This window comes from Electrophorus electricus, chromosome 13 (genome assembly GCF_041902795.1).
Source record: "Electrophorus electricus isolate QZ-2024a chromosome 13, ASM4190279v1, whole genome shotgun sequence".
Lineage (NCBI taxonomy): Eukaryota > Metazoa > Chordata > Actinopteri > Gymnotiformes > Gymnotidae > Electrophorus > Electrophorus electricus.
Genome location: NC_137509.1, coordinates 21,073,069 through 21,097,756, shown reverse-complemented (window position 1 = coordinate 21,097,756; position 24,688 = coordinate 21,073,069). Strand labels below are relative to the sequence as shown.

The following is a 24,688-nucleotide window of genomic DNA, read 5'->3' as shown; positions in this document are numbered from 1 at the left end:
AGCATGTCAGCTTGAAAGTAAATTAAAGTGATGCAAGAAAAGCTTACAGCACCTGGTATTCCTAGGTAGGGTCCCACCTCAGTACTATTCAGGCCCAAACTTGCTTAGCTTCCAAGGTCAGATGAGATTGGGCATTCTCAAGCTGGTGTGGCCGTAAGCCTTAAACACTTACTCAAATTGCCTAATCATAGCAAATATGATCAAAGACCAATCTGACAATTTTTTTTATTAATCCCTGCACTTGACATTCTAGAATGTTATCTTGAATGTAATTAAATGATGCAATAAAAGCTTACAATACGGAGCTGGTATACGGAGGCACTAATTATTCACTGCACTTCAAATTTGAACATGATAGCTTGAACATAAATTAAAGGGATGCAAACAATCTTACAGCACCTGCTATTCCCTGGTACTAAAATATTTCTATTTAATCTGTACACTTCACATACAAGCTTGTCAGTTGCAGATTAAAGTAAAGTGATGCAACAAAAACTTACAGCATCTGCTATTCCCAGGTGCTAACAGATAGTTTTTTTAATTAATCACTGCATTTCACATCCTAGCATGTCATCTTGACAGTAAATTAAAGTGATGCAAGAGAAGCTTACAGCATCTCGTAGTCCAATGTGCTAACATATAGTTTTTTGATGAATCACTGCACTTCACATTCAGGCATGTGAGTTGGAGAGTAAATGAAAGTGATGCAAAAAAAACTTACAGCATCTGCTATTCCCAGGTGCTAACAGATAGTTTGAGTTAATTATTCACTGCACTTCAAATTTGAACATGATAGCTTGAACATAAATTAAAGGGATGCAAACAATCTTACAGCACCTGCTATTCCCTGGTACTAAAATATTTCTATTTAATCTGTACACTTCACATACAAGCTTGTCAGTTGCAGATTAAAGTAAAGTGATGCAACAAAAACTTACAGCATCTGCTATTCCCAGGTGCTAACAGATAGTTTTTTTAATTAATCACTGCATTTCACATCCTAGCATGTCATCTTGACAGTAAATTAAAGTGATGCAAGAGAAGCTTACAGCATCTCGTAGTCCAATGTGCTAACATATAGTTTTTTGATGAATCACTGCACTTCACATTCAGGCATGTGAGTTGGAGAGTAAATGAAAGTGATGCAAAAAAAACTTACAGCATCTGCTATTCCCAGGTGCTAACAGATAGTTTGAGTTAATTATTCACTGCACTTCAAATTTAGACATGATAGCTTGAACATAAATTAAAGGGATGCAATACAATCTTACAGCACCTGCTATTCCCTGGTACTAAAATATTTCTATTTAATCTGTACACTTCACATACAAGCTTGTCAGTTGCAGATTAAAGTAAAGTGATGCAACAAAAATTTACAGCATTTGCTATTCCCAGGTGCTAACAGATAGTTTTTTTAATTAATCACTGCACTTCACATCCTAGCATGTCATCTTGAAAGTAAATTAAAGTGATGCAAGAGAAGCTTACAGCATCTCGTAGTCCAAGGTGCTAACAGATAGATTTTTGAGGAATCACTGCACTTCACTTTCAGGCATGTGAGTTGGAGAGTAAATGAAAGTGATGCAAAAAAAACTTACAGCATCTGCTATTCCCAGGTGCTAACAGATAGTTTTTTTTATTAATCACTGCACTTCACATTTGAGCATGTCAGCTTGAAAGTAAATTAAAGTGATGCAAGAAAAGCTTACAGCACCTGGTATTCCTAGGTAGGGTCCCACCTCAGTACTATTCAGGCCCAAACTTGCTTAGCTTCCAAGGTCAGATGAGATTGGGCGTTCTCAAGCTGGTGTGGCCGTAAGCCTTAAACACTTACTCAAATTGCCTAATCATAGCAAATATGATCAAAGACCAATCTGACAATTTTTTTTATTAATCCCTGCACTTGACATTCTAGAATGTTATCTTGAATGTAATTAAATGATGCAATAAAAGCTTACAATACGGAGCTGGTATACGGAGGCACTAATTATTCACTGCACTTCAAATTTGAACATGATAGCTTGAACATAAATTAAAGGGATGCAAACAATCTTACAGCACCTGCTATTCCCTGGTACTAAAATATTTCTATTTAATCTGTACACTTCACATACAAGCTTGTCAGTTGCAGATTAAAGTAAAGTGATGCAACAAAAACTTACAGCATCTGCTATTCCCAGGTGCTAACAGATAGTTTTTTTAATTAATCACTGCATTTCACATCCTAGCATGTCATCTTGACAGTAAATTAAAGTGATGCAAGAGAAGCTTACAGCATCTCGTAGTCCAATGTGCTAACATATAGTTTTTTGATGAATCACTGCACTTCACATTCAGGCATGTGAGTTGGAGAGTAAATGAAAGTGATGCAAAAAAAACTTACAGCATCTGCTATTCCCAGGTGCTAACAGATAGTTTGAGTTAATTATTCACTGCACTTCAAATTTAGACATGATAGCTTGAACATAAATTAAAGGGATGCAATACAATCTTACAGCACCTGCTATTCCCTGGTACTAAAATATTTCTATTTAATCTGTACACTTCACATACAAGCTTGTCAGTTGCAGATTAAAGTAAAGTGATGCAACAAAAACTTACAGCATTTGCTATTCCCAGGTGCTAACAGATAGTTTTTTTAATTAATCACTGCACTTCACATCCTAGCATGTCATCTTGAAAGTAAATTAAAGTGATGCAAGAGAAGATTACAGCATCTCGTAGTCCAAGGTGCTAACAGATAGATTTTTGAGGAATCACTGCACTTCACATTCAGGCATGTGAGTTGGAGAGTAAATGAAAGTGATGCAAAAAAAACTTACAGCATCTGCTATTCCCAGGTGCTAACAGATAGTTTTTTTTATTAATCACTGCACTTCACATTTGAGCATGTCAGCATGAAAGTAAATTAAAGTGATGCAAGAAAAGCTTACAGCACCTGGTATTCCTAGGTAGGGTCCCACCTCAGTACTATTCAGGCCCAAACTTGCTTAGCTTCCAAGGTCAGATGAGATTGGGCGTTCTCAAGCTGGTGTGGACGTAAGCCTTAAACACTTACTCAAATTGCCTAATCATAGCAAATATGATCAAAGACCAATCTGACAATTTTTTTTATTAATCCCTGCACTTGACATTCTAGAATGTTATCTTGAATGTAATTAAATGATGCAATAAAAGCTTACAATACGGAGCTGGTATACTGAGGCACTAATTATTCACTGCACTTCAAATTTGAACATGATAGATTGAACATAAATTAAAGGGATGCAAACAATCTTACAGCACCTGCTATTCCCTGGTACTAAAATATTTCTATTTAATCTGTACACTTCACATACAAGCTTGTCAGTTGCAGATTAAAGTAAAGTGATGCAACAAAAACTTACAGCATCTGCTATTCCCAGGTGCTAACAGATAGTTTTTTTTAATGAATCACTGCATTTCACATCCTAGCATGTCATCTTGACAGTAAATTAAAGTGATGCAAGAGAATCTTACAGCATCTCGTAGTCCAATGTGCTAACATATAGTTTTTTGATGAATCACTGCACTTCACATTCAGGCATGTGAGTTGGAGAGTAAATGAAAGTGATGCAAAAAAAACTTACAGCATCTGCTATTCCCAGGTGCTAACAGATAGTTTGAGTTAATTATTCACTGCACTTCAAATTTGAACATGATAGCTTGAACATAAATTAAAGGGATGCAATACAATCTTACAGCACCTGCTATTCCCTGGTACTAAAATATTTCTATTTAATCTGTACACTTCACATACAAGCTTGTCAGTTGCAGATTAAAGTAAAGTGATGCAACAAAAACTTACAGCACCTGCTATTCCCTGGTACTAAAATATTTCTATTTAATCTGTAAACTTCACATACAAGCTTGTCAGTTGCAGATTAAAGTAAAGTGATGCAACAAAAACTTACAGCATCTGCTATTCCCAGGTGCTAACAGATAGTTTTTTTAATTAATCACTGCATTTCACATCCTAGCATGTCATCTTGACAGTAAATTAAAGTGATGCAAGAGAAGCTTACAGCATCTCGTAGTCCAATGTGCTAACATATAGTTTTGTGATGAATCACTGCACTTCACATTCAGGCATGTGAGTTGGAGAGTAAATGAAAGTGATGCAAAAAAAAACTTACAGCATCTGCTATTCCCAGGTGCTAACAGATAGTTTGAGTTAATTATTCATTGCACTTCAAATTTGAACATGATAGCTTGAACATAAATTAAAGGGATGCAATACAATCTTACAGCACCTGCTATTCCCTGGTACTAAAATATTTCTATTTAATCTGTACACTTCACATACAAGCTTGTCAGTTGCAGATTAAAGTAAAGTGATGCAACAAAAACTTACAGCATCTGCTATTCCCAGGTGCTAACAGATAGTTTTTTTAATTAATCACTGCATTTCACATCCTAGCATGTCATCTTGACAGTAAATTAAAGTGATGCAAGAGAAGCTTACAGCATCTCGTAGTCCAATGTGCTAACATATAGTTTTTTGATGAATCACTGCACTTCACATTCAGGCATGTGAGTTGGAGAGTAAATGAAAGTGATGCAAAAAAAACTTACAGCATCTGCTATTCCCAGGTGCTAACAGATAGTTTGAGTTAATTATTCACTGCACTTCAAATTTGAACATGATAGCTTGAACATAAATTAAAGGGATGCAATACAATCTTACAGCACCTGCTATTCCCTGGTACTAAAATATTTCTATTTAATCTGTACACTTCACATACAAGCTTGTCAGTTGCAGATTAAAGTAAAGTGATGCAACAAAAACTTACAGCATTTGCTATTCCCAGGTGCTAACAGATAGTTTTTTTAATTAATCACTGCACTTCACATCCTAGCATGTCATCTTGAAAGTAAATTAAAGTGATGCAAGAGAAGCTTACAGCATCTCGTAGTCCAAGGTGCTAACAGATAGATTTTTGAGGAATCACTGCACTTCACATTCAGGCATGTGAGTTGGAGAGTAAATGAAAGTGATGCAAAAAAAACTTACAGCATCTGCTATTCCCAGGTGCTAACAGATAGTTTTTTTTATTAATCACTGCACTTCACATTTGAGCATGTCAGCTTGAAAGTAAATTAAAGTGATGCAAGAAAAGCTTACAGCACCTGGTATTCCTAGGTAGGGTCCCACCTCAGTACTATTCAGGCCCAAACTTGCTTAGCTTCCAAGGTCAGATGAGATTGGGCGTTCTCAAGCTGGTGTGGCCGTAAGCCTTAAACACTTACTCAAATTGCCTAATCATAGCAAATATGATCAAAGACCAATCTGACAATTTTTTTTATTAATCCCTGCACTTGACATTCTAGAATGTTATCTTGAATGTAATTAAATGATGCAATAAAAGCTTACAATACGGAGCTGGTATACTGAGGCACTAATTATTCACTGCACTTCAAATTTGAACATGATAGATTGAACATAAATTAAAGGGATGCAAACAATCTTACAGCACCTGCTATTCCCTGGTACTAAAATATTTCTATTTAATCTGTACACTTCACATACAAGCTTGTCAGTTGCAGATTAAAGTAAAGTGATGCAACAAAAACTTACAGCATTTGCTATTCCCAGGTGCTAACAGATAGTTTTTTTAATTAATCACTGCACTTCACATCCTAGCATGTCATCTTGAAAGTAAATTAAAGTGATGCAAGAGAAGCTTACAGCATCTCGAAGTCCAAGGTGCTAACAGATAGATTTTTGAGGAATCACTGCACTTCACATTCAGGCATGTGAGTTGGAGAGTAAATGAAAGTGATGCAAAAAAAACTTACAGCATCTGCTATTCCCAGGTGCTAACAGATAGTTTTTTTTATTAATCACTGCACTTCACATTTGAGCATGTCAGCTTGAAAGTAAATTAAAGTGATGCAAGAAAAGCTTACAGCACCTGGTATTCCTAGGTAGGGTCCCACCTCAGTACTATTCAGGCCCAAACTTGCTTAGCTTCCAAGGTCAGATGAGATTGGGCGTTCTCAAGCTGGTGTGGCCGTAAGCCTTAAACACTTACTCAAATTGCCTAATCATAGCAAATATGATCAAAGACCAATCTGACAATTTTTTTTATTAATCCCTGCACTTGACATTCTAGAATGTTATCTTGAATGTAATTAAATGATGCAATAAAAGCTTACAATACGGAGCTGGTATACGGAGGCACTAATTATTCACTGCACTTCAAATTTGAACATGATAGCTTGAACATAAATTAAAGGGATGCAAACAATCTTACAGCACCTGCTATTCCCTGGTACTAAAATATTTCTATTTAATCTGTACACTTCACATACAAGCTTGTCAGTTGCAGATTAAAGTAAAGTGATGCAACAAAAACTTACAGCATCTGCTATTCCCAGGTGCTAACAGATAGTTTTTTTAATTAATCACTGCATTTCACATCCTAGCATGTCATCTTGACAGTAAATTAAAGTGATGCAAGAGAAGCTTACAGCATCTCGTAGTCCAATGTGCTAACATATAGTTTTTTGATGAATCACTGCACTTCACATTCAGGCATGTGAGTTGGAGAGTAAATGAAAGTGATGCAAAAAAAACTTACAGCATCTGCTATTCCCAGGTGCTAACAGATAGTTTGAGTTAATTATTCATTGCACTTCAAATTTGAACATGATAGCTTGAACATAAATTAAAGGGATGCAATACAATCTTACAGCACCTGCTATTCCCTGGTACTAAAATATTTCTATTTAATCTGTACACTTCACAAACAAGCTTGTCAGTTGCAGATTAAAGTAAAGTGATGCAACAAAAACTTACAGCATCTGCTATTCCCAGGTGCTAACAGATAGTTTTTTTAATTAATCACTGCATTTCACATCCTAGCATGTCATCTTGACAGTAAATTAAAGTGATGCAAGAGAAGCTTACAGCATCTCGTAGTCCAATGTGCTAACATATAGTTTTTTGATGAATCACTGCACTTCACATTCAGGCATGTGAGTTGGAGAGTAAATGAAAGTGATGCAAAAAAAACTTACAGCATCTGCTATTCCCAGGTGCTAACAGATAGTTTGAGTTAATTATTCACTGCACTTCAAATTTGAACATGATAGCTTGAACATAAATTAAAGGGATGCAATACAATCTTACAGCACCTGCTATTCCCTGGTACTAAAATATTTCTATTTAATCTGTACACTTCACATACAAGCTTGTCAGTTGCAGATTAAAGTAAAGTGATGCAACAAAAACTTACAGCATCTGCTATTCCCAGGTGCTAACAGATAGTTTTTTTAATTAATCACTGCATTTCACATCCTAGCATGTCATCTTGACAGTAAATTAAAGTGATGCAAGAGAAGCTTACAGCATCTCGTAGTCCAATGTGCTAACATATAGTTTTTTGATGAATCACTGCACTTCACATTCAGGCATGTGAGTTGGAGAGTAAATGAAAGTGATGCAAAAAAAACTTACAGCATCTGCTATTCCCAGGTGCTAACAGATAGTTTGAGTTAATTATTCATTGCACTTCAAATTTGAACATGATAGCTTGAACATAAATTAAAGGGATGCAATACAATCTTACAGCACCTGCTATTCCCTGGTACTAAAATATTTCTATTTAATCTGTACACTTCACAAACAAGCTTGTCAGTTGCAGATTAAAGTAAAGTGATGCAACAAAAACTTACAGCATCTGCTATTCCCAGGTGCTAACAGATAGTTTTTTTAATTAATCACTGCATTTCACATCCTAGCATGTCATCTTGACAGTAAATTAAAGTGATGCAAGAGAAGCTTACAGCATCTCGTAGTCCAATGTGCTAACATATAGTTTTGTGATGAATCACTGCACTTCACATTCAGGCATGTGAGTTGGAGAGTAAATGAAAGTGATGCAAAAAAAACTTACAGCATCTGCTATTCCCAGGTGCTAACAGATAGTTTGAGTTAATTATTCACTGCACTTCAAATTTGAACATGATAGCTTGAATATAAATTAAAGGGATGCAATACAATCTTACAGCACCTGCTATTCCCTGGTACTAAAATATTTCTATTTAATCTGTACACTTCACATACAAGCTTGTCAGTTGCAGATTAAAGTAAAGTGATGCAACAAAAACTTACAGCATTTGCTATTCCCAGGTGCTAACAGATAGTTTTTTTAATTAATCACTGCACTTCACATCCTAGCATGTCATCTTGAAAGTAAATTAAAGTGATGCAAGAGAAGCTTACAGCATCTCGTAGTCCAAGGTGCTAACAGATAGATTTTTGAGGAATCACTGCACTTCACATTCAGGCATGTGAGTTGGAGAGTAAATGAAAGTGATGCAAAAAAAACTTACAGCATCTGCTATTCCCAGGTGCTAACAGATAGTTTTTTTTATTAATCACTGCACTTCACATTTGAGCATGTCAGCTTGAAAGTAAATTAAAGTGATGCAAGAAGAGCTTACAGCACCTGGTATTCCTAGGTAGGGTCCCACCTCAGTACTATTCAGGCCCAAACTTGCTTAGCTTCCAAGGTCAGATGAGATTGGGCGTTCTCAAGCTGGTGTGGCCGTAAGCCTTAAACACTTACTCAAATTGCCTAATCATAGCAAATATGATCAAAGACCAATCTGACAATTTTTTTTATTAATCCCTGCACTTGACATTCTAGAATGTTATCTTGAATGTAATTAAATGATGCAATAAAAGCTTACAATACGGAGCTGGTATACTGAGGCACTAATTATTCACTGCACTTCAAATTTGAACATGATAGATTGAACATAAATTAAAGGGATGCAATACAATCTTACAGCACCTGCTATTCCCTGGTACTAAAATATTTCTATTTAATCTGTACACTTCACATACAAGCTTGTCAGTTGCAGATTAAAGTAAAGTGATGCAACAAAAACTTACAGCATTTGCTATTCCCAGGTGCTAACAGATAGTTTTTTTAATTAATCACTGCACTTCACATCCTAGCATGTCATCTTGAAAGTAAATTAAAGTGATGCAAGAGAAGCTTACAGCATCTCGTAGTCCAAGGTGCTAACAGATAGATTTTTGAGGAATCACTGCACTTCACATTCAGGCATGTGAGTTGGAGAGTAAATGAAAGTGATGCAAAAAAAACTTACAGCATCTGCTATTCCCAGGTGCTAACAGATAGTTTTTTTTATTAATCACTGCACTTCACATTTGAGCATGTCAGCTTGAAAGTAAATTAAAGTGATGCAAGAAAAGCTTACAGCACCTGGTATTCCTAGGTAGGGTCCCACCTCAGTACTATTCAGGCCCAAACTTGCTTAGCTTCCAAGGTCAGATGAGATTGGGCGTTCTCAAGCTGGTGTGGCCGTAAGCCTTAAACACTTACTCAAATTGCCTAATCATAGCAAATATGATCAAAGACCAATCTGACAATTTTTTTTATTAATCCCTGCACTTGACATTCTAGAATGTTATCTTGAATGTAATTAAATGATGCAATAAAAGCTTACAATACGGAGCTGGTATACTGAGGCACTAATTATTCACTGCACTTCAAATTTGAACATGATAGATTGAACATAAATTAAAGGGATGCAAACAATCTTACAGCACCTGCTATTCCCTGGTACTAAAATATTTCTATTTAATCTGTACACTTCACATACAAGCTTGTCAGTTGCAGATTAAAGTAAAGTGATGCAACAAAAACTTACAGCATTTGCTATTCCCAGGTGCTAACAGATAGTTTTTTTAATTAATCACTGCACTTCACATCCTAGCATGTCATCTTGAAAGTAAATTAAAGTGATGCAAGAGAAGCTTACAGCATCTCGTAGTCCAAGGTGCTAACAGATAGATTTTTGAGGAATCACTGCACTTCACATTCAGGCATGTGAGTTGGAGAGTAAATGAAAGTGATGCAAAAAAAACTTACAGCATCTGCTATTCCCAGGTGCTAACAGATAGTTTGAGTTAATTATTCATTGCACTTCAAATTTGAACATGATAGCTTGAACATAAATTAAAGGGATGCAATACAATCTTACAGCACCTGCTATTCCCTGGTACTAAAATATTTCTATTTAATCTGTACACTTCACAAACAAGCTTGTCAGTTGCAGATTAAAGTAAAGTGATGCAACAAAAACTTACAGCATCTGCTATTCCCAGGTGCTAACAGATAGTTTTTTTAATTAATCACTGCATTTCACATCCTAGCATGTCATCTTGACAGTAAATTAAAGTGATGCAAGAGAAGCTTACAGCATCTCGTAGTCCAATGTGCTAACATATAGTTTTGTGATGAATCACTGCACTTCACATTCAGGCATGTGAGTTGGAGAGTAAATGAAAGTGATGCAAAAAAAACTTACAGCATCTGCTATTCCCAGGTGCTAACAGATAGTTTGAGTTAATTATTCACTGCACTTCAAATTTGAACATGATAGCTTGAATATAAATTAAAGGGATGCAATACAATCTTACAGCACCTGCTATTCCCTGGTACTAAAATATTTCTATTTAATCTGTACACTTCACATACAAGCTTGTCAGTTGCAGATTAAAGTAAAGTGATGCAACAAAAACTTACAGCATTTGCTATTCCCAGGTGCTAACAGATAGTTTTTTTAATTAATCACTGCACTTCACATCCTAGCATGTCATCTTGAAAGTAAATTAAAGTGATGCAAGAGAAGCTTACAGCATCTCGTAGTCCAAGGTGCTAACAGATAGATTTTTGAGGAATCACTGCACTTCACATTCAGGCATGTGAGTTGGAGAGTAAATGAAAGTGATGCAAAAAAAACTTACAGCATCTGCTATTCCCAGGTGCTAACAGATAGTTTTTTTTATTAATCACTGCACTTCACATTTGAGCATGTCAGCTTGAAAGTAAATTAAAGTGATGCAAGAAGAGCTTACAGCACCTGGTATTCCTAGGTAGGGTCCCACCTCAGTACTATTCAGGCCCAAACTTGCTTAGCTTCCAAGGTCAGATGAGATTGGGCGTTCTCAAGCTGGTGTGGCCGTAAGCCTTAAACACTTACTCAAATTGCCTAATCATAGCAAATATGATCAAAGACCAATCTGACAATTTTTTTTATTAATCCCTGCACTTGACATTCTAGAATGTTATCTTGAATGTAATTAAATGATGCAATAAAAGCTTACAATACGGAGCTGGTATACTGAGGCACTAATTATTCACTGCACTTCAAATTTGAACATGATAGATTGAACATAAATTAAAGGGATGCAATACAATCTTACAGCACCTGCTATTCCCTGGTACTAAAATATTTCTATTTAATCTGTACACTTCACATACAAGCTTGTCAGTTGCAGATTAAAGTAAAGTGATGCAACAAAAACTTACAGCATTTGCTATTCCCAGGTGCTAACAGATAGTTTTTTTAATTAATCACTGCACTTCACATCCTAGCATGTCATCTTGAAAGTAAATTAAAGTGATGCAAGAGAAGCTTACAGCATCTCGTAGTCCAAGGTGCTAACAGATAGATTTTTGAGGAATCACTGCACTTCACATTCAGGCATGTGAGTTGGAGAGTAAATGAAAGTGATGCAAAAAAAACTTACAGCATCTGCTATTCCCAGGTGCTAACAGATAGTTTTTTTTATTAATCACTGCACTTCACATTTGAGCATGTCAGCTTGAAAGTAAATTAAAGTGATGCAAGAAAAGCTTACAGCACCTGGTATTCCTAGGTAGGGTCCCACCTCAGTACTATTCAGGCCCAAACTTGCTTAGCTTCCAAGGTCAGATGAGATTGGGCGTTCTCAAGCTGGTGTGGCCGTAAGCCTTAAACACTTACTCAAATTGCCTAATCATAGCAAATATGATCAAAGACCAATCTGACAATTTTTTTTATTAATCCCTGCACTTGACATTCTAGAATGTTATCTTGAATGTAATTAAATGATGCAATAAAAGCTTACAATACGGAGCTGGTATACTGAGGCACTAATTATTCACTGCACTTCAAATTTGAACATGATAGATTGAACATAAATTAAAGGGATGCAAACAATCTTACAGCACCTGCTATTCCCTGGTACTAAAATATTTCTATTTAATCTGTACACTTCACATACAAGCTTGTCAGTTGCAGATTAAAGTAAAGTGATGCAACAAAAACTTACAGCATTTGCTATTCCCAGGTGCTAACAGATAGTTTTTTTAATTAATCACTGCACTTCACATCCTAGCATGTCATCTTGAAAGTAAATTAAAGTGATGCAAGAGAAGCTTACAGCATCTCGTAGTCCAAGGTGCTAACAGATAGATTTTTGAGGAATCACTGCACTTCACATTCAGGCATGTGAGTTGGAGAGTAAATGAAAGTGATGCAAAAAAAACTTACAGCATCTGCTATTCCCAGGTGCTAACAGATAGTTTTTTTTATTAATCACTGCACTTCACATTTGAGCATGTCAGCTTGAAAGTAAATTAAAGTGATGCAAGAAAAGCTTACAGCACCTGGTATTCCTAGGTAGGGTCCCACCTCAGTACTATTCAGGCCCAAACTTGCTTAGCTTCCAAGGTCAGATGAGATTGGGCGTTCTCAAGCTGGTGTGGCCGTAAGCCTTAAACACTTACTCAAATTGCCTAATCATAGCAAATATGATCAAAGACCAATCTGACAATTTTTTTTATTAATCCCTGCACTTGACATTCTAGAATGTTATCTTGAATGTAATTAAATGATGCAATAAAAGCTTACAATACGGAGCTGGTATACGGAGGCACTAATTATTCACTGCACTTCAAATTTGAACATGATAGCTTGAACATAAATTAAAGGGATGCAAACAATCTTACAGCACCTGCTATTCCCTGGTACTAAAATATTTCTATTTAATCTGTACACTTCACATACAAGCTTGTCAGTTGCAGATTAAAGTAAAGTGATGCAACAAAAACTTACAGCATCTGCTATTCCCAGGTGCTAACAGATAGTTTTTTTAATTAATCACTGCATTTCACATCCTAGCATGTCATCTTGACAGTAAATTAAAGTGATGCAAGAGAAGCTTACAGCATCTCGTAGTCCAATGTGCTAACATATAGTTTTGTGATGAATCACTGCACTTCACATTCAGGCATGTGAGTTGGAGAGTAAATGAAAGTGATGCAAAAAAAACTTACAGCATCTGCTATTCCCAGGTGCTAACAGATAGTTTTTTTTATTAATCACTGCACTTCACATTTGAGCATGTCAGCTTGAAAGTAAATTAAAGTGATGCAAGAAAAGCTTACAGCACCTGGTATTCCTAGGTAGGGTCCCACCTCAGTACTATTCAGGCCCAAACTTGCTTAGCTTCCAAGGTCAGATGAGATTGGGCGTTCTCAAGCTGGTGTGGCCGTAAGCCTTAAACACTTACTCAAATTGCCTAATCATAGCAAATATGATCAAAGACCAATCTGACAATTTTTTTTATTAATCCCTGCACTTGACATTCTAGAATGTTATCTTGAATGTAATTAAATGATGCAATAAAAGCTTACAATACGGAGCTGGTATACTGAGGCACTAATTATTCACTGCACTTCAAATTTGAACATGATAGATTGAACATAAATTAAAGGGATGCAAACAATCTTACAGCACCTGCTATTCCCTGGTACTAAAATATTTCTATTTAATCTGTACACTTCACATACAAGCTTGTCAGTTGCAGATTAAAGTAAAGTGATGCAACAAAAACTTACAGCATTTGCTATTCCCAGGTGCTAACAGATAGTTTTTTTAATTAATCACTGCACTTCACATCCTAGCATGTCATCTTGAAAGTAAATTAAAGTGATGCAAGAGAAGCTTACAGCATCTCGTAGTCCAAGGTGCTAACAGATAGATTTTTGAGGAATCACTGCACTTCACATTCAGGCATGTGAGTTGGAGAGTAAATGAAAGTGATGCAAAAAAAACTTACAGCATCTGCTATTCCCAGGTGCTAACAGATAGTTTTTTTTATTAATCACTGCACTTCACATTTGAGCATGTCAGCTTGAAAGTAAATTAAAGTGATGCAAGAAAAGCTTACAGCACCTGGTATTCCTAGGTAGGGTCCCACCTCAGTACTATTCAGGCCCAAACTTGCTTAGCTTCCAAGGTCAGATGAGATTGGGCGTTCTCAAGCTGGTGTGGCCGTAAGCCTTAAACACTTACTCAAATTGCCTAATCATAGCAAATATGATCAAAGACCAATCTGACAATTTTTTTTATTAATCCCTGCACTTGACATTCTAGAATGTTATCTTGAATGTAATTAAATGATGCAATAAAAGCTTACAATACGGAGCTGGTATACGGAGGCACTAATTATTCACTGCACTTCAAATTTGAACATGATAGCTTGAACATAAATTAAAGGGATGCAAACAATCTTACAGCACCTGCTATTCCCTGGTACTAAAATATTTCTATTTAATCTGTACACTTCACATACAAGCTTGTCAGTTGCAGATTAAAGTAAAGTGATGCAACAAAAACTTACAGCATCTGCTATTCCCAGGTGCTAACAGATAGTTTTTTTAATTAATCACTGCATTTCACATCCTAGCATGTCATCTTGACAGTAAATTAAAGTGATGCAAGAGAAGCTTACAGCATCTCGTAGTCCAATGTGCTAACATATAGTTTTGTGATGAATCACTGCACTTCACATTCAGGCATGTGAGTTGGAGAGTAAATGAAAGTGATGCAAAAAAAACTTACAGCATCTGCTATTCCCAGGTGCTAACAGATAGTTTGAGTTAATTATTCACTGCACTTCAAATTTGAACATGATAGCTTGAATATAAATTAAAGGGATGCAATACAATCTTACAGCACCTGCTATTCCCTGGTACTAAAATATTTCTATTTAATATGTACACTTCACATACAAGCTTGTCAGTTGCAGATTAAAGTAAAGTGATGCAACAAAAACTTACAGCATTTGCTATTCCCAGGTGCTAACAGATAGTTTTTTTAATTAATCACTGCACTTCACATCCTAGCATGTCATCTTGAAAGTAAATTAAAGTGATGCAAGAGAAGCTTACAGCATCTCGTAGTCCAAGGTGCTAACAGATAGATTTTTGAGGAATCACTGCACTTCACATTCAGGCATGTGAGTTGGAGAGTAAATGAAAGTGATGCAAAAAAAACTTACAGCATCTGCTATTCCCAGGTGCTAACAGATAGTTTTTTTTATTAATCACTGCACTTCACATTTGAGCATGTCAGCTTGAAAGTAAATTAAAGTGATGCAAGAAGAGCTTACAGCACCTGGTATTCCTAGGTAGGGTCCCACCTCAGTACTATTCAGGCCCAAACTTGCTTAGCTTCCAAGGTCAGATGAGATTGGGCGTTCTCAAGCTGGTGTGGCCGTAAGCCTTAAACACTTACTCAAATTGCCTAATCATAGCAAATATGATCAAAGACCAATCTGACAATTTTTTTTATTAATCCCTGCACTTGACATTCTAGAATGTTATCTTGAATGTAATTAAATGATGCAATAAAAGCTTACAATACGGAGCTGGTATACTGAGGCACTAATTATTCACTGCACTTCAAATTTGAACATGATAGATTGAACATAAATTAAAGGGATGCAATACAATCTTACAGCACCTGCTATTCCCTGGTACTAAAATATTTCTATTTAATCTGTACACTTCACATACAAGCTTGTCAGTTGCAGATTAAAGTAAAGTGATGCAACAAAAACTTACAGCATTTGCTATTCCCAGGTGCTAACAGATAGTTTTTTTAATTAATCACTGCACTTCACATCCTAGCATGTCATCTTGAAAGTAAATTAAAGTGATGCAAGAGAAGCTTACAGCATCTCGTAGTCCAAGGTGCTAACAGATAGATTTTTGACGAATCACTGCACTTCACATTCAGGCATGTGAGTTGGAGAGTAAATGAAAGTGATGCAAAAAAAACTTACAGCATCTGCTATTCCCAGGTGCTAACAGATAGTTTTTTTTATTAATCACTGCACTTCACATTTGAGCATGTCAGCTTGAAAGTAAATTAAAGTGATGCAAGAAAAGCTTACAGCACCTGGTATTCCTAGGTAGGGTCCCACCTCAGTACTATTCAGGCCCAAACTTGCTTAGCTTCCAAGGTCAGATGAGATTGGGCGTTCTCAAGCTGGTGTGGCCGTAAGCCTTAAACACTTACTCAAATTGCCTAATCATAGCAAATATGATCAAAGACCAATCTGACAATTTTTTTTATTAATCCCTGCACTTGACATTCTAGAATGTTATCTTGAATGTAATTAAATGATGCAATAAAAGCTTACAATACGGAGCTGGTATACTGAGGCACTAATTATTCACTGCACTTCAAATTTGAACATGATAGATTGAACATAAATTAAAGGGATGCAAACAATCTTACAGCACCTGCTATTCCCTGGTACTAAAATATTTCTATTTAATCTGTACACTTCACATACAAGCTTGTCAGTTGCAGATTAAAGTAAAGTGATGCAACAAAAACTTACAGCATTTGCTATTCCCAGGTGCTAACAGATAGTTTTTTTAATTAATCACTGCACTTCACATCCTAGCATGTCATCTTGAAAGTAAATTAAAGTGATGCAAGAGAAGCTTACAGCATCTCGTAGTCCAAGGTGCTAACAGATAGATTTTTGAGGAATCACTGCACTTCACATTCAGGCATGTGAGTTGGAGAGTAAATGAAAGTGATGCAAAAAAAACTTACAGCATCTGCTATTCCCAGGTGCTAACAGATAGTTTTTTTTATTAATCACTGCACTTCACATTTGAGCATGTCAGCTTGAAAGTAAATTAAAGTGATGCAAGAAAAGCTTACAGCACCTGGTATTCCTAGGTAGGGTCCCACCTCAGTACTATTCAGGCCCAAACTTGCTTAGCTTCCAAGGTCAGATGAGATTGGGCGTTCTCAAGCTGGTGTGGCCGTAAGCCTTAAACACTTACTCAAATTGCCTAATCATAGCAAATATGATCAAAGACCAATCTGACAATTTTTTTTATTAATCCCTGCACTTGACATTCTAGAATGTTATCTTGAATGTAATTAAATGATGCAATAAAAGCTTACAATACGGAGCTGGTATACGGAGGCACTAATTATTCACTGCACTTCAAATTTGAACATGATAGCTTGAACATAAATTAAAGGGATGCAAACAATCTTACAGCACCTGCTATTCCCTGGTACTAAAATATTTCTATTTAATCTGTACACTTCACATACAAGCTTGTCAGTTGCAGATTAAAGTAAAGTGATGCAACAAAAACTTACAGCATCTGCTATTCCCAGGTGCTAACAGATAGTTTTTTTAATTAATCACTGCATTTCACATCCTAGCATGTCATCTTGACAGTAAATTAAAGTGATGCAAGAGAAGCTTACAGCATCTCGTAGTCCAATGTGCTAACATATAGTTTTGTGATGAATCACTGCACTTCACATTCAGGCATGTGAGTTGGAGAGTAAATGAAAGTGATGCAAAAAAAACTTACAGCATCTGCTATTCCCAGGTGCTAACAGATAGTTTGAGTTAATTATTCACTGCACTTCAAATTTGAACATGATAGCTTGAACATAAATTAAAGGGATGCAATACAATCTTACAGCACCTGCTATTCCCTGGTACTAAAATATTTCTATTTAATCTGTACACTTCACATACAAGCTTGTCAGTTGCAGATTAAAGTAAAGTGATGCAACAAAAACTTACAGCATTTGCTATTCCCAGGTGCTAACAGATAGTTTTTTTAATTAATCACTGCACTTCACATCCTAGCATGTCATCTTGAAAGTAAATTAAAGTGATGCAAGAGAAGCTTACAGCATCTCGTAGTCCAAGGTGCTAACAGATAGATTTTTGAGGAATCACTGCACTTCACATTCAGGCATGTGAGTTGGAGAGTAAATGAAAGTGATGCAAAAAAAACTTACAGCATCTGCTATTCCCAGGTGCTAACAGATAGTTTTTTTTATTAATCACTGCACTTCACATTTGAGCATGTCAGCTTGAAAGTAAATTAAAGTGATGCAAGAAAAGCTTACAGCACCTGGTATTCCTAGGTAGGGTCCCACCTCAGTACTATTCAGGCCCAAACTTGCTTAGCTTCCAAGGTCAGATGAGATTGGGCGTTCTCAATCTGGTGTGGCCGTAAGCCTTAAACACTTACTCAAATTGCCTAATCATAGCAAATATGATCAAAGACCAATCTGACAATTTTTTTTATTAATCCCTGCACTTGACATTCTAGAATGTTATCTTGAATGTAATTAAATGATGCAATAAAAGCTTACAATACGGAGCTGGTATACGGAGGCACTAATTATTCACTGCACTTCAAATTTGAACATGATAGCTTGAACATAAATTAAAGGGATGCAAACAATCTTACAGCACCTGCTATTCCCTGGTACTAAAATATTTCTATTTAATCTGTACACTTCACATACAAGCTTGTCAGTTGCAGATTAAAGTAAAGTGATGCAACAAAAACTTACAGCATCTGCTATTCCCAGGTGCTAACAGATAGTTTTTTTAATTAATCACTGCATTTCACATCCTAGCATGTCATCTTGACAGTAAATTAAAGTGATGCAAGAGAAGCTTACAGCATCTCGTAGTCCAATGTGCTAACATATAGTTTTTTGATGAATCACTGCACTTCACATTCAGGCATGTGAGTTGGAGAGTAAATGAAAGTGATGCAAAAAAAACTTACAGCATCTGCTATTCCCAGGTGCTAACAGATAGTTTGAGTTAATTATTCATTGCACTTCAAATTTGAACATGATAGCTTGAACATAAATTAAAGGGATGCAATACAATCTTACAGCACCTGCTATTCCCTGGTACTAAAATATTTCTATTTAATCTGTACACTTCACATACAAGCTTGTCAGTTGCAGATTAAAGTAAAGTGATGCAACAAAAACTTACAGCATCTGCTATTCCCAGGTGCTAACAGATAGTTTTTTTAATTAATCACTGCATTTCACATCCTAGCATGTCATCTTGAGAGTAAATTAAAGTGATGCAAGAGAAGCTTACAGCATCTCGTAGTCCAATGTGCTAACATATAGTTTTTTGATGAATCACTGCACTTCACATTCAGGCATGTGAGTTGGAGAGTAAATGAAAGTGATGCAAAAAAAACTTACAGCATCTGCTATTCCCAGGTGCTAACAGATAGTTTGAGTTAATTATTCACTGCACTTCAAATTTGAACATGATAGCTTGAACATAAATTAAAGGGATGCAATACAATCTTACAGCACCTGCTATTCCCTGGTACTAAAATATTTCTATTTAATCTGTACACTTCACATACAAGCTTGTCAGTTGCAGATTAAAGTAAAGTGATGCAACAAAAACTTACAGCATTTGCTATTCCCAGGTGCTAACAGATAGTTTTTTTAATTAATCACTGCACTTCACATCCTAGCATGTCATCTTGAAAGTAAATTAAAGTGATGCAAGAGAAGCTTACAGCATCTCATAGTCCAAGGTGCTAACAGATAGATTTTTGAGGAATCACTGCACTTCACATTCAGGCATGTGAGTTGGAGATTAAATGAGAGTGATGCAAAAAAAACTTACAGCATCTGCTATTCCCAGATGCTAACAGATAGTTTTTTTATTAATCACTGCACTTCACATTTGAGCATGTCAGCTTGAAAGTAAATTAAAGTGATGCAAGAAAAGCTTACAGCACCTGGTATTCCTAGGTAGGGTCCCACCTCAGTACTATTCAGGCCCAAACTTGCTTAGCTTCCAAGGTCAGATGAGATTGGGCGTTCTCAAGCTGGTGTCGCCGTAAGCCTTAAGCACTTACTCAAATTGCCTAATCATAGCAAATATGATCAAAGACCAATCTGACAATTTTTTTTATTAATCCCTGCACTTGACATTCTAGAATGTTATCTTGAATGTAATTAAATGATGCAATAAAAGCTTACAATACGGAGCTGGTATACGGAGGCACTAATTATTCACTGCACTTCAAATTTGAACATGATAGCTTGAACATAAATTAAAGGGATGCAAACAATCTTACAGCACCTGCTATTCCCTGGTACTAAAATATTTCTATTTAATCTGTACACTTCACATACAAGCTTGTCAGTTGCAGATTAAAGTAAAGTGATGCAACAAAAACTTACAGCATCTGCTATTCCCAGGTGCTAACAGATAGTTTTTTTAATTAATCACTGCATTTCACATCCTAGCATGTCATCTTGACAGTAAATTAAAGTGATGCAAGAGAAGCTTACAGCATCTCGTAGTCCAATGTGCTAACATATAGTTTTTTGATGAATCACTGCACTTCACATTCAGGCATGTGAGTTGGAGAGTAAATGAAAGTGATGCAAAAAAAACTTACAGCATCTGCTATTCCCAGGTGCTAACAGATAGTTTGAGTTAATTATTCATTGCACTTCAAATTTGAACATGATAGCTTGAACATAAATTAAAGGGATGCAATACAATCTTACAGCACCTGCTATTCCCTGGTACTAAAATATTTCTATTTAATCTGTACACTTCACAAACAAGCTTGTCAGTTGCAGATTAAAGTAAAGTGATGCAACAAAAACTTACAGCATCTGCTATTCCCAGGTGCTAACAGATAGTTTTTTTAATTAATCACTGCATTTCACATCCTAGCATGTCATCTTGACAGTAAATTAAAGTGATGCAAGAGAAGCTTACAGCATCTCGTAGTCCAATGTGCTAACATATAGTTTTTTGATGAATCACTGCACTTCACATTCAGGCATGTGAGTTGGAGAGTAAATGAAAGTGATGCAAAAAAAACTTACAGCATCTGCTATTCCCAGGTGCTAACAGATAGTTTGAGTTAATTATTCACTGCACTTCAAATTTGAACATGATAGCTTGAACATAAATTAAAGGGATGCAATACAATCTTACAGCACCTGCTATTCCCTGGTACTAAAATATTTCTATTTAATCTGTACACTTCACATACAAGCTTGTCAGTTGCAGATTAAAGTAAAGTGATGCAACAAAAACTTACAGCATTTGCTATTCCCAGGTGCTAACAGATAGTTTTTTTAATTAATCACTGCACTTCACATCCTAGCATGTCATCTTGAAAGTAAATTAAAGTGATGCAAGAGAAGCTTACAGCATCTCGTAGTCCAAGGTGCTAACAGATAGATTTTTGAGGAATCACTGCACTTCACATTCAGGCATGTGAGTTGGAGAGTAAATGAAAGTGATGCAAAAAAAACTTACAGCATCTGCTATTCCCAGGTGCTAACAGATAGTTTTTTTTATTAATCACTGCACTTCACATTTGAGCATGTCAGCTTGAAAGTAAATTAAAGTGATGCAAGAAAAGCTTACAGCACCTGGTATTCCTAGGTAGGGTCTCACCTCAGTACTATTCAGGCCCAAACTTGCTTAGCTTCCAAGGTCAGATGAGATTGGGCGTTCTCAAGCTGGTGTGGCCGTAAGCCTTAAACACTTACTCAAATTGCCTAATCATAGCAAATATGATCAAAGACCAATCTGACAATTTTTTTTATTAATCCCTGCACTTGACATTCTAGAATGTTATCTTGAATGTAATTAAATGATGCAATAAAAGCTTACAATACGGAGCTGGTATACTGAGGCACTAATTATTCACTGCACTTCAAATTTGAACATGATAGATTGAACATAAATTAAAGGGATGCAAACAATCTTACAGCACCTGCTATTCCCTGGTACTAAAATATTTCTATTTAATCTGTACACTTCACATACAAGCTTGTCAGTTGCAGATTAAAGTAAAGTGATGCAACAAAAACTTACAGCATCTGCTATTCCCAGGTGCTAACAGATAGTTTGTTTAATTAATCACTGCATTTCACATCCTAGCATGTCATCTTGACAGTAAATTAAAGTGATGCAAGAGAAGCTTACAGCATCTCGTAGTCCAATGTGCTAACATATAGTTTTTTGATGAATCACTGCACTTCACATTCAGGCATGTGAGTTGGAGAGTAAATGAAAGTGATGCAAAAAAAACTTACAGCATCTGCTATTCCCAGGTGCTAACAGATAGTTTGAGTTAATTATTCACTGCACTTCAAATTTGAACATGATAGCTTGAACATAAATTAAAGGGATGCAATACAATCTTACAGCACCTGCTATTCCCTGGTACTAAAATATTTCTATTTAATCTGTACACTTCACATACAAGCTTGTCAGTTGCAGATTAAAGTAAAGTGATGCAACAAAAACTTACAGCATTTGCTATTCCCAGGTGCTAACAGATAGTTTTTTTAATTAATCACTGCACTTCACATCCTAGCATGTCATCTTGAAAGTAAATTAAAGTGATGCAAGAGAAGCTTACAGCATCTCGTAGTCCAAGGTGCTAACAGATAGATTTTTGAGGAATCACTGCACTTCACATTCAGGCATGTGAGTTGGAGAGTAAATGAAAGTGATGCAAAAAAAACTTACAGCATCTGCTATTCCCAGGTGCTAACAGATAGTTTTTTTTATTAATCACTGCACTTCACATTTGAGCATGTCAGCTTGAAAGTAAATTAAAGTGATGCAAGAAGAGCTTACAGCACCTGGTATTCCTAGGTAGGGTCCCACCTCAGTACTATTCAGGCCCAAACTTGCTTAGCTTCCAAGGTCAGATGAGATTGGGCGTTCTCAAGCTGGTGTGGCCGTAAGCCTTAAACACTTACTCAAATTGCCTAATCATAGCAAATATGATCAAAGACCAATCTGACAATTTTTTTTATTAATCCCTGCACTTGACATTCTAGAATGTTATCTTGAATGTAATTAAATGATGCAATAAAAGCTTACAATACGGAACTGGTATACTGAGGCACTAATTATTCACTGCACTTCAAATTTGAACATGATAGATTGAACATAAATTAAAGGGATGCAAACAATCTTACAGCACCTGCTATTCCCTGGTACTAAAATATTTCTATTTAATCTGTACACTTCACATACAAGCTTGTCAGTTGCAGATTAAAGTAAAGTGATGCAACAAAAACTTACAGCATCTGCTATTCCCAGGTGCTAACAGATAGTTTTTTTAATTAATCACTGCATTTCACATCCTAGCATGTCATCTTGACAGTAAATTAAAGTGATGCAAGAGAAGCTTACAGCATCTCGTAGTCCAATGTGCTAACATATAGTTTTTTGATGAATCACTGCACTTCACATTCAGGCATGTGAGTTGGAGAGTAAATGAAAGTGATGCAAAAAAAACTTACAGCATCTGCTATTCCCAGGTGCTAACAGATAGTTTGAGTTAATTATTCATTGCACTTCAAATTTGAACATGATAGCTTGAACATAAATTAAAGGGATGCAATACAATCTTACAGCACCTGCTATTCCCTGGTACTAAAATATTTCTATTTAATCTGTACACTTCACATACAAGCTTGTCAGTTGCAGATTAAAGTAAAGTGATGCAACAAAAACTTACAGCATCTGCTATTCCCAGGTGCTAACAGATAGTTTTTTTAATTAATCACTGCATTTCACATCCTAGCATGTCATCTTGACAGTAAATTAAAGTGATGCAAGAGAAGCTTACAGCATCTCGTAGTCCAATTTGCTAACATATAGTTTTTTGATGAATCACTGCACTTCACATTCAGGCATGTGAGTTGGAGAGTAAATGAAAGTGATGCAAAAAAAACTTACAGCATCTGCTATTCCCAGGTGCTAACAGATAGTTTGAGTTAATTATTCACTGCACTTCACATTTGAGCATGTCAGCTTGAAAGTAAATTAAAGTGATGCAAGAAAAGCTTACAGCACCTGGTATTCCTAGGTAGGGTCCCACCTCAGTACTATCCAGGCCCAAACTTGCTTAGCTTTCAAGGTCAGATGAGATTGGGCGTTCTCAAGCTGGTGTGGCCGTAAGCCTTAAACACGTACTCAAATTGCCTAATCATAGCAAATATGATCAAAGACCAATCTGACAATTTTTTTTATTAATCCCTGCACTTGACATTCTAGAATGTTATCTTGAATGTAAATTAAATGATGCAATAAAAGCTTACAACATCTGGTATACGGAGGCACTAACAGACAGTTTTTTGATGAATCACTGCACTTCACATTCAGGCATGTGTGTTGGAGAGTAAATGAAAGTGATGCAAAAAAAACGTACAGCATCTGCTATTCCCAGGTGCTAACAGATAGTTTGAGTTAATTATTCACTGCACTTCAAATTTGAACATGATAGCTTGAACATAAATTAAAGGGATGCAATACAATCTTACAGCACCTGCTATTCCCTGGTACTAAAATATTTCTATTTAATCTGTACACTTCACATACAAGCTTGTCAGTTGCAGATTAAAGTAAAGTGATGCAACAAAAACTTACAGCATCTGCTATTCCCAGGTGCTAACAGATAGTTTTTTTAATTAATCACTGCATTTCACATCCTAGCATGTCATCTTGACTGTAAATTAAAGTGATTCAAGAGAAGCTTACAGCATCTCGTAGTCCAAGGTGCTAACAGATAGTTTTTGATGAATCACTGCACTTCACATTCAGGCATGTGAGTTGGAGAGTAAATGAAAGTGATGCAAAAAAAACTTACAGCATCTGCTATTCCCAGTTGCTAACAGATAGTTTTTT

General features: G+C 36.1%; 20 pseudogenes; all 20 read right to left on the bottom strand.

The window, feature by feature from the left end:
* Window positions 1–40: 40 nt before the first annotated feature.
* On the bottom strand, window positions 41–159 carry LOC145647885 (5S ribosomal RNA; annotated as a pseudogene).
* Window positions 160–1,702: 1,543 nt separating this feature from the next.
* LOC145646735 (5S ribosomal RNA) lies at window positions 1,703–1,821 on the bottom strand (annotated as a pseudogene).
* A 1,105-nt stretch (window positions 1,822–2,926) lies between these two features.
* On the bottom strand, window positions 2,927–3,045 carry LOC145649027 (5S ribosomal RNA; annotated as a pseudogene).
* A 2,091-nt stretch (window positions 3,046–5,136) lies between these two features.
* On the bottom strand, window positions 5,137–5,255 carry LOC145646734 (5S ribosomal RNA; annotated as a pseudogene).
* A 666-nt stretch (window positions 5,256–5,921) lies between these two features.
* On the bottom strand, window positions 5,922–6,040 carry LOC145646733 (5S ribosomal RNA; annotated as a pseudogene).
* A 2,422-nt stretch (window positions 6,041–8,462) lies between these two features.
* On the bottom strand, window positions 8,463–8,581 carry LOC145646731 (5S ribosomal RNA; annotated as a pseudogene).
* Window positions 8,582–9,248: 667 nt separating this feature from the next.
* On the bottom strand, window positions 9,249–9,367 carry LOC145646730 (5S ribosomal RNA; annotated as a pseudogene).
* Window positions 9,368–10,911: 1,544 nt separating this feature from the next.
* On the bottom strand, window positions 10,912–11,030 carry LOC145646729 (5S ribosomal RNA; annotated as a pseudogene).
* A 667-nt stretch (window positions 11,031–11,697) lies between these two features.
* On the bottom strand, window positions 11,698–11,816 carry LOC145646728 (5S ribosomal RNA; annotated as a pseudogene).
* Window positions 11,817–12,482: 666 nt separating this feature from the next.
* On the bottom strand, window positions 12,483–12,601 carry LOC145646727 (5S ribosomal RNA; annotated as a pseudogene).
* A 666-nt stretch (window positions 12,602–13,267) lies between these two features.
* On the bottom strand, window positions 13,268–13,386 carry LOC145646725 (5S ribosomal RNA; annotated as a pseudogene).
* Window positions 13,387–14,052: 666 nt separating this feature from the next.
* Window positions 14,053–14,171, bottom strand: LOC145646724 (5S ribosomal RNA; annotated as a pseudogene).
* A 1,105-nt stretch (window positions 14,172–15,276) lies between these two features.
* Window positions 15,277–15,395, bottom strand: LOC145646723 (5S ribosomal RNA; annotated as a pseudogene).
* Window positions 15,396–16,062: 667 nt separating this feature from the next.
* LOC145646722 (5S ribosomal RNA) lies at window positions 16,063–16,181 on the bottom strand (annotated as a pseudogene).
* Window positions 16,182–16,847: 666 nt separating this feature from the next.
* On the bottom strand, window positions 16,848–16,966 carry LOC145646721 (5S ribosomal RNA; annotated as a pseudogene).
* Window positions 16,967–18,071: 1,105 nt separating this feature from the next.
* Window positions 18,072–18,190, bottom strand: LOC145648840 (5S ribosomal RNA; annotated as a pseudogene).
* A 1,543-nt stretch (window positions 18,191–19,733) lies between these two features.
* Window positions 19,734–19,852, bottom strand: LOC145647974 (5S ribosomal RNA; annotated as a pseudogene).
* A 1,544-nt stretch (window positions 19,853–21,396) lies between these two features.
* LOC145649242 (5S ribosomal RNA) lies at window positions 21,397–21,515 on the bottom strand (annotated as a pseudogene).
* Window positions 21,516–22,620: 1,105 nt separating this feature from the next.
* LOC145646719 (5S ribosomal RNA) lies at window positions 22,621–22,739 on the bottom strand (annotated as a pseudogene).
* A 1,106-nt stretch (window positions 22,740–23,845) lies between these two features.
* On the bottom strand, window positions 23,846–23,964 carry LOC145647932 (5S ribosomal RNA; annotated as a pseudogene).
* Window positions 23,965–24,688: the final 724 nt, after the last annotated feature.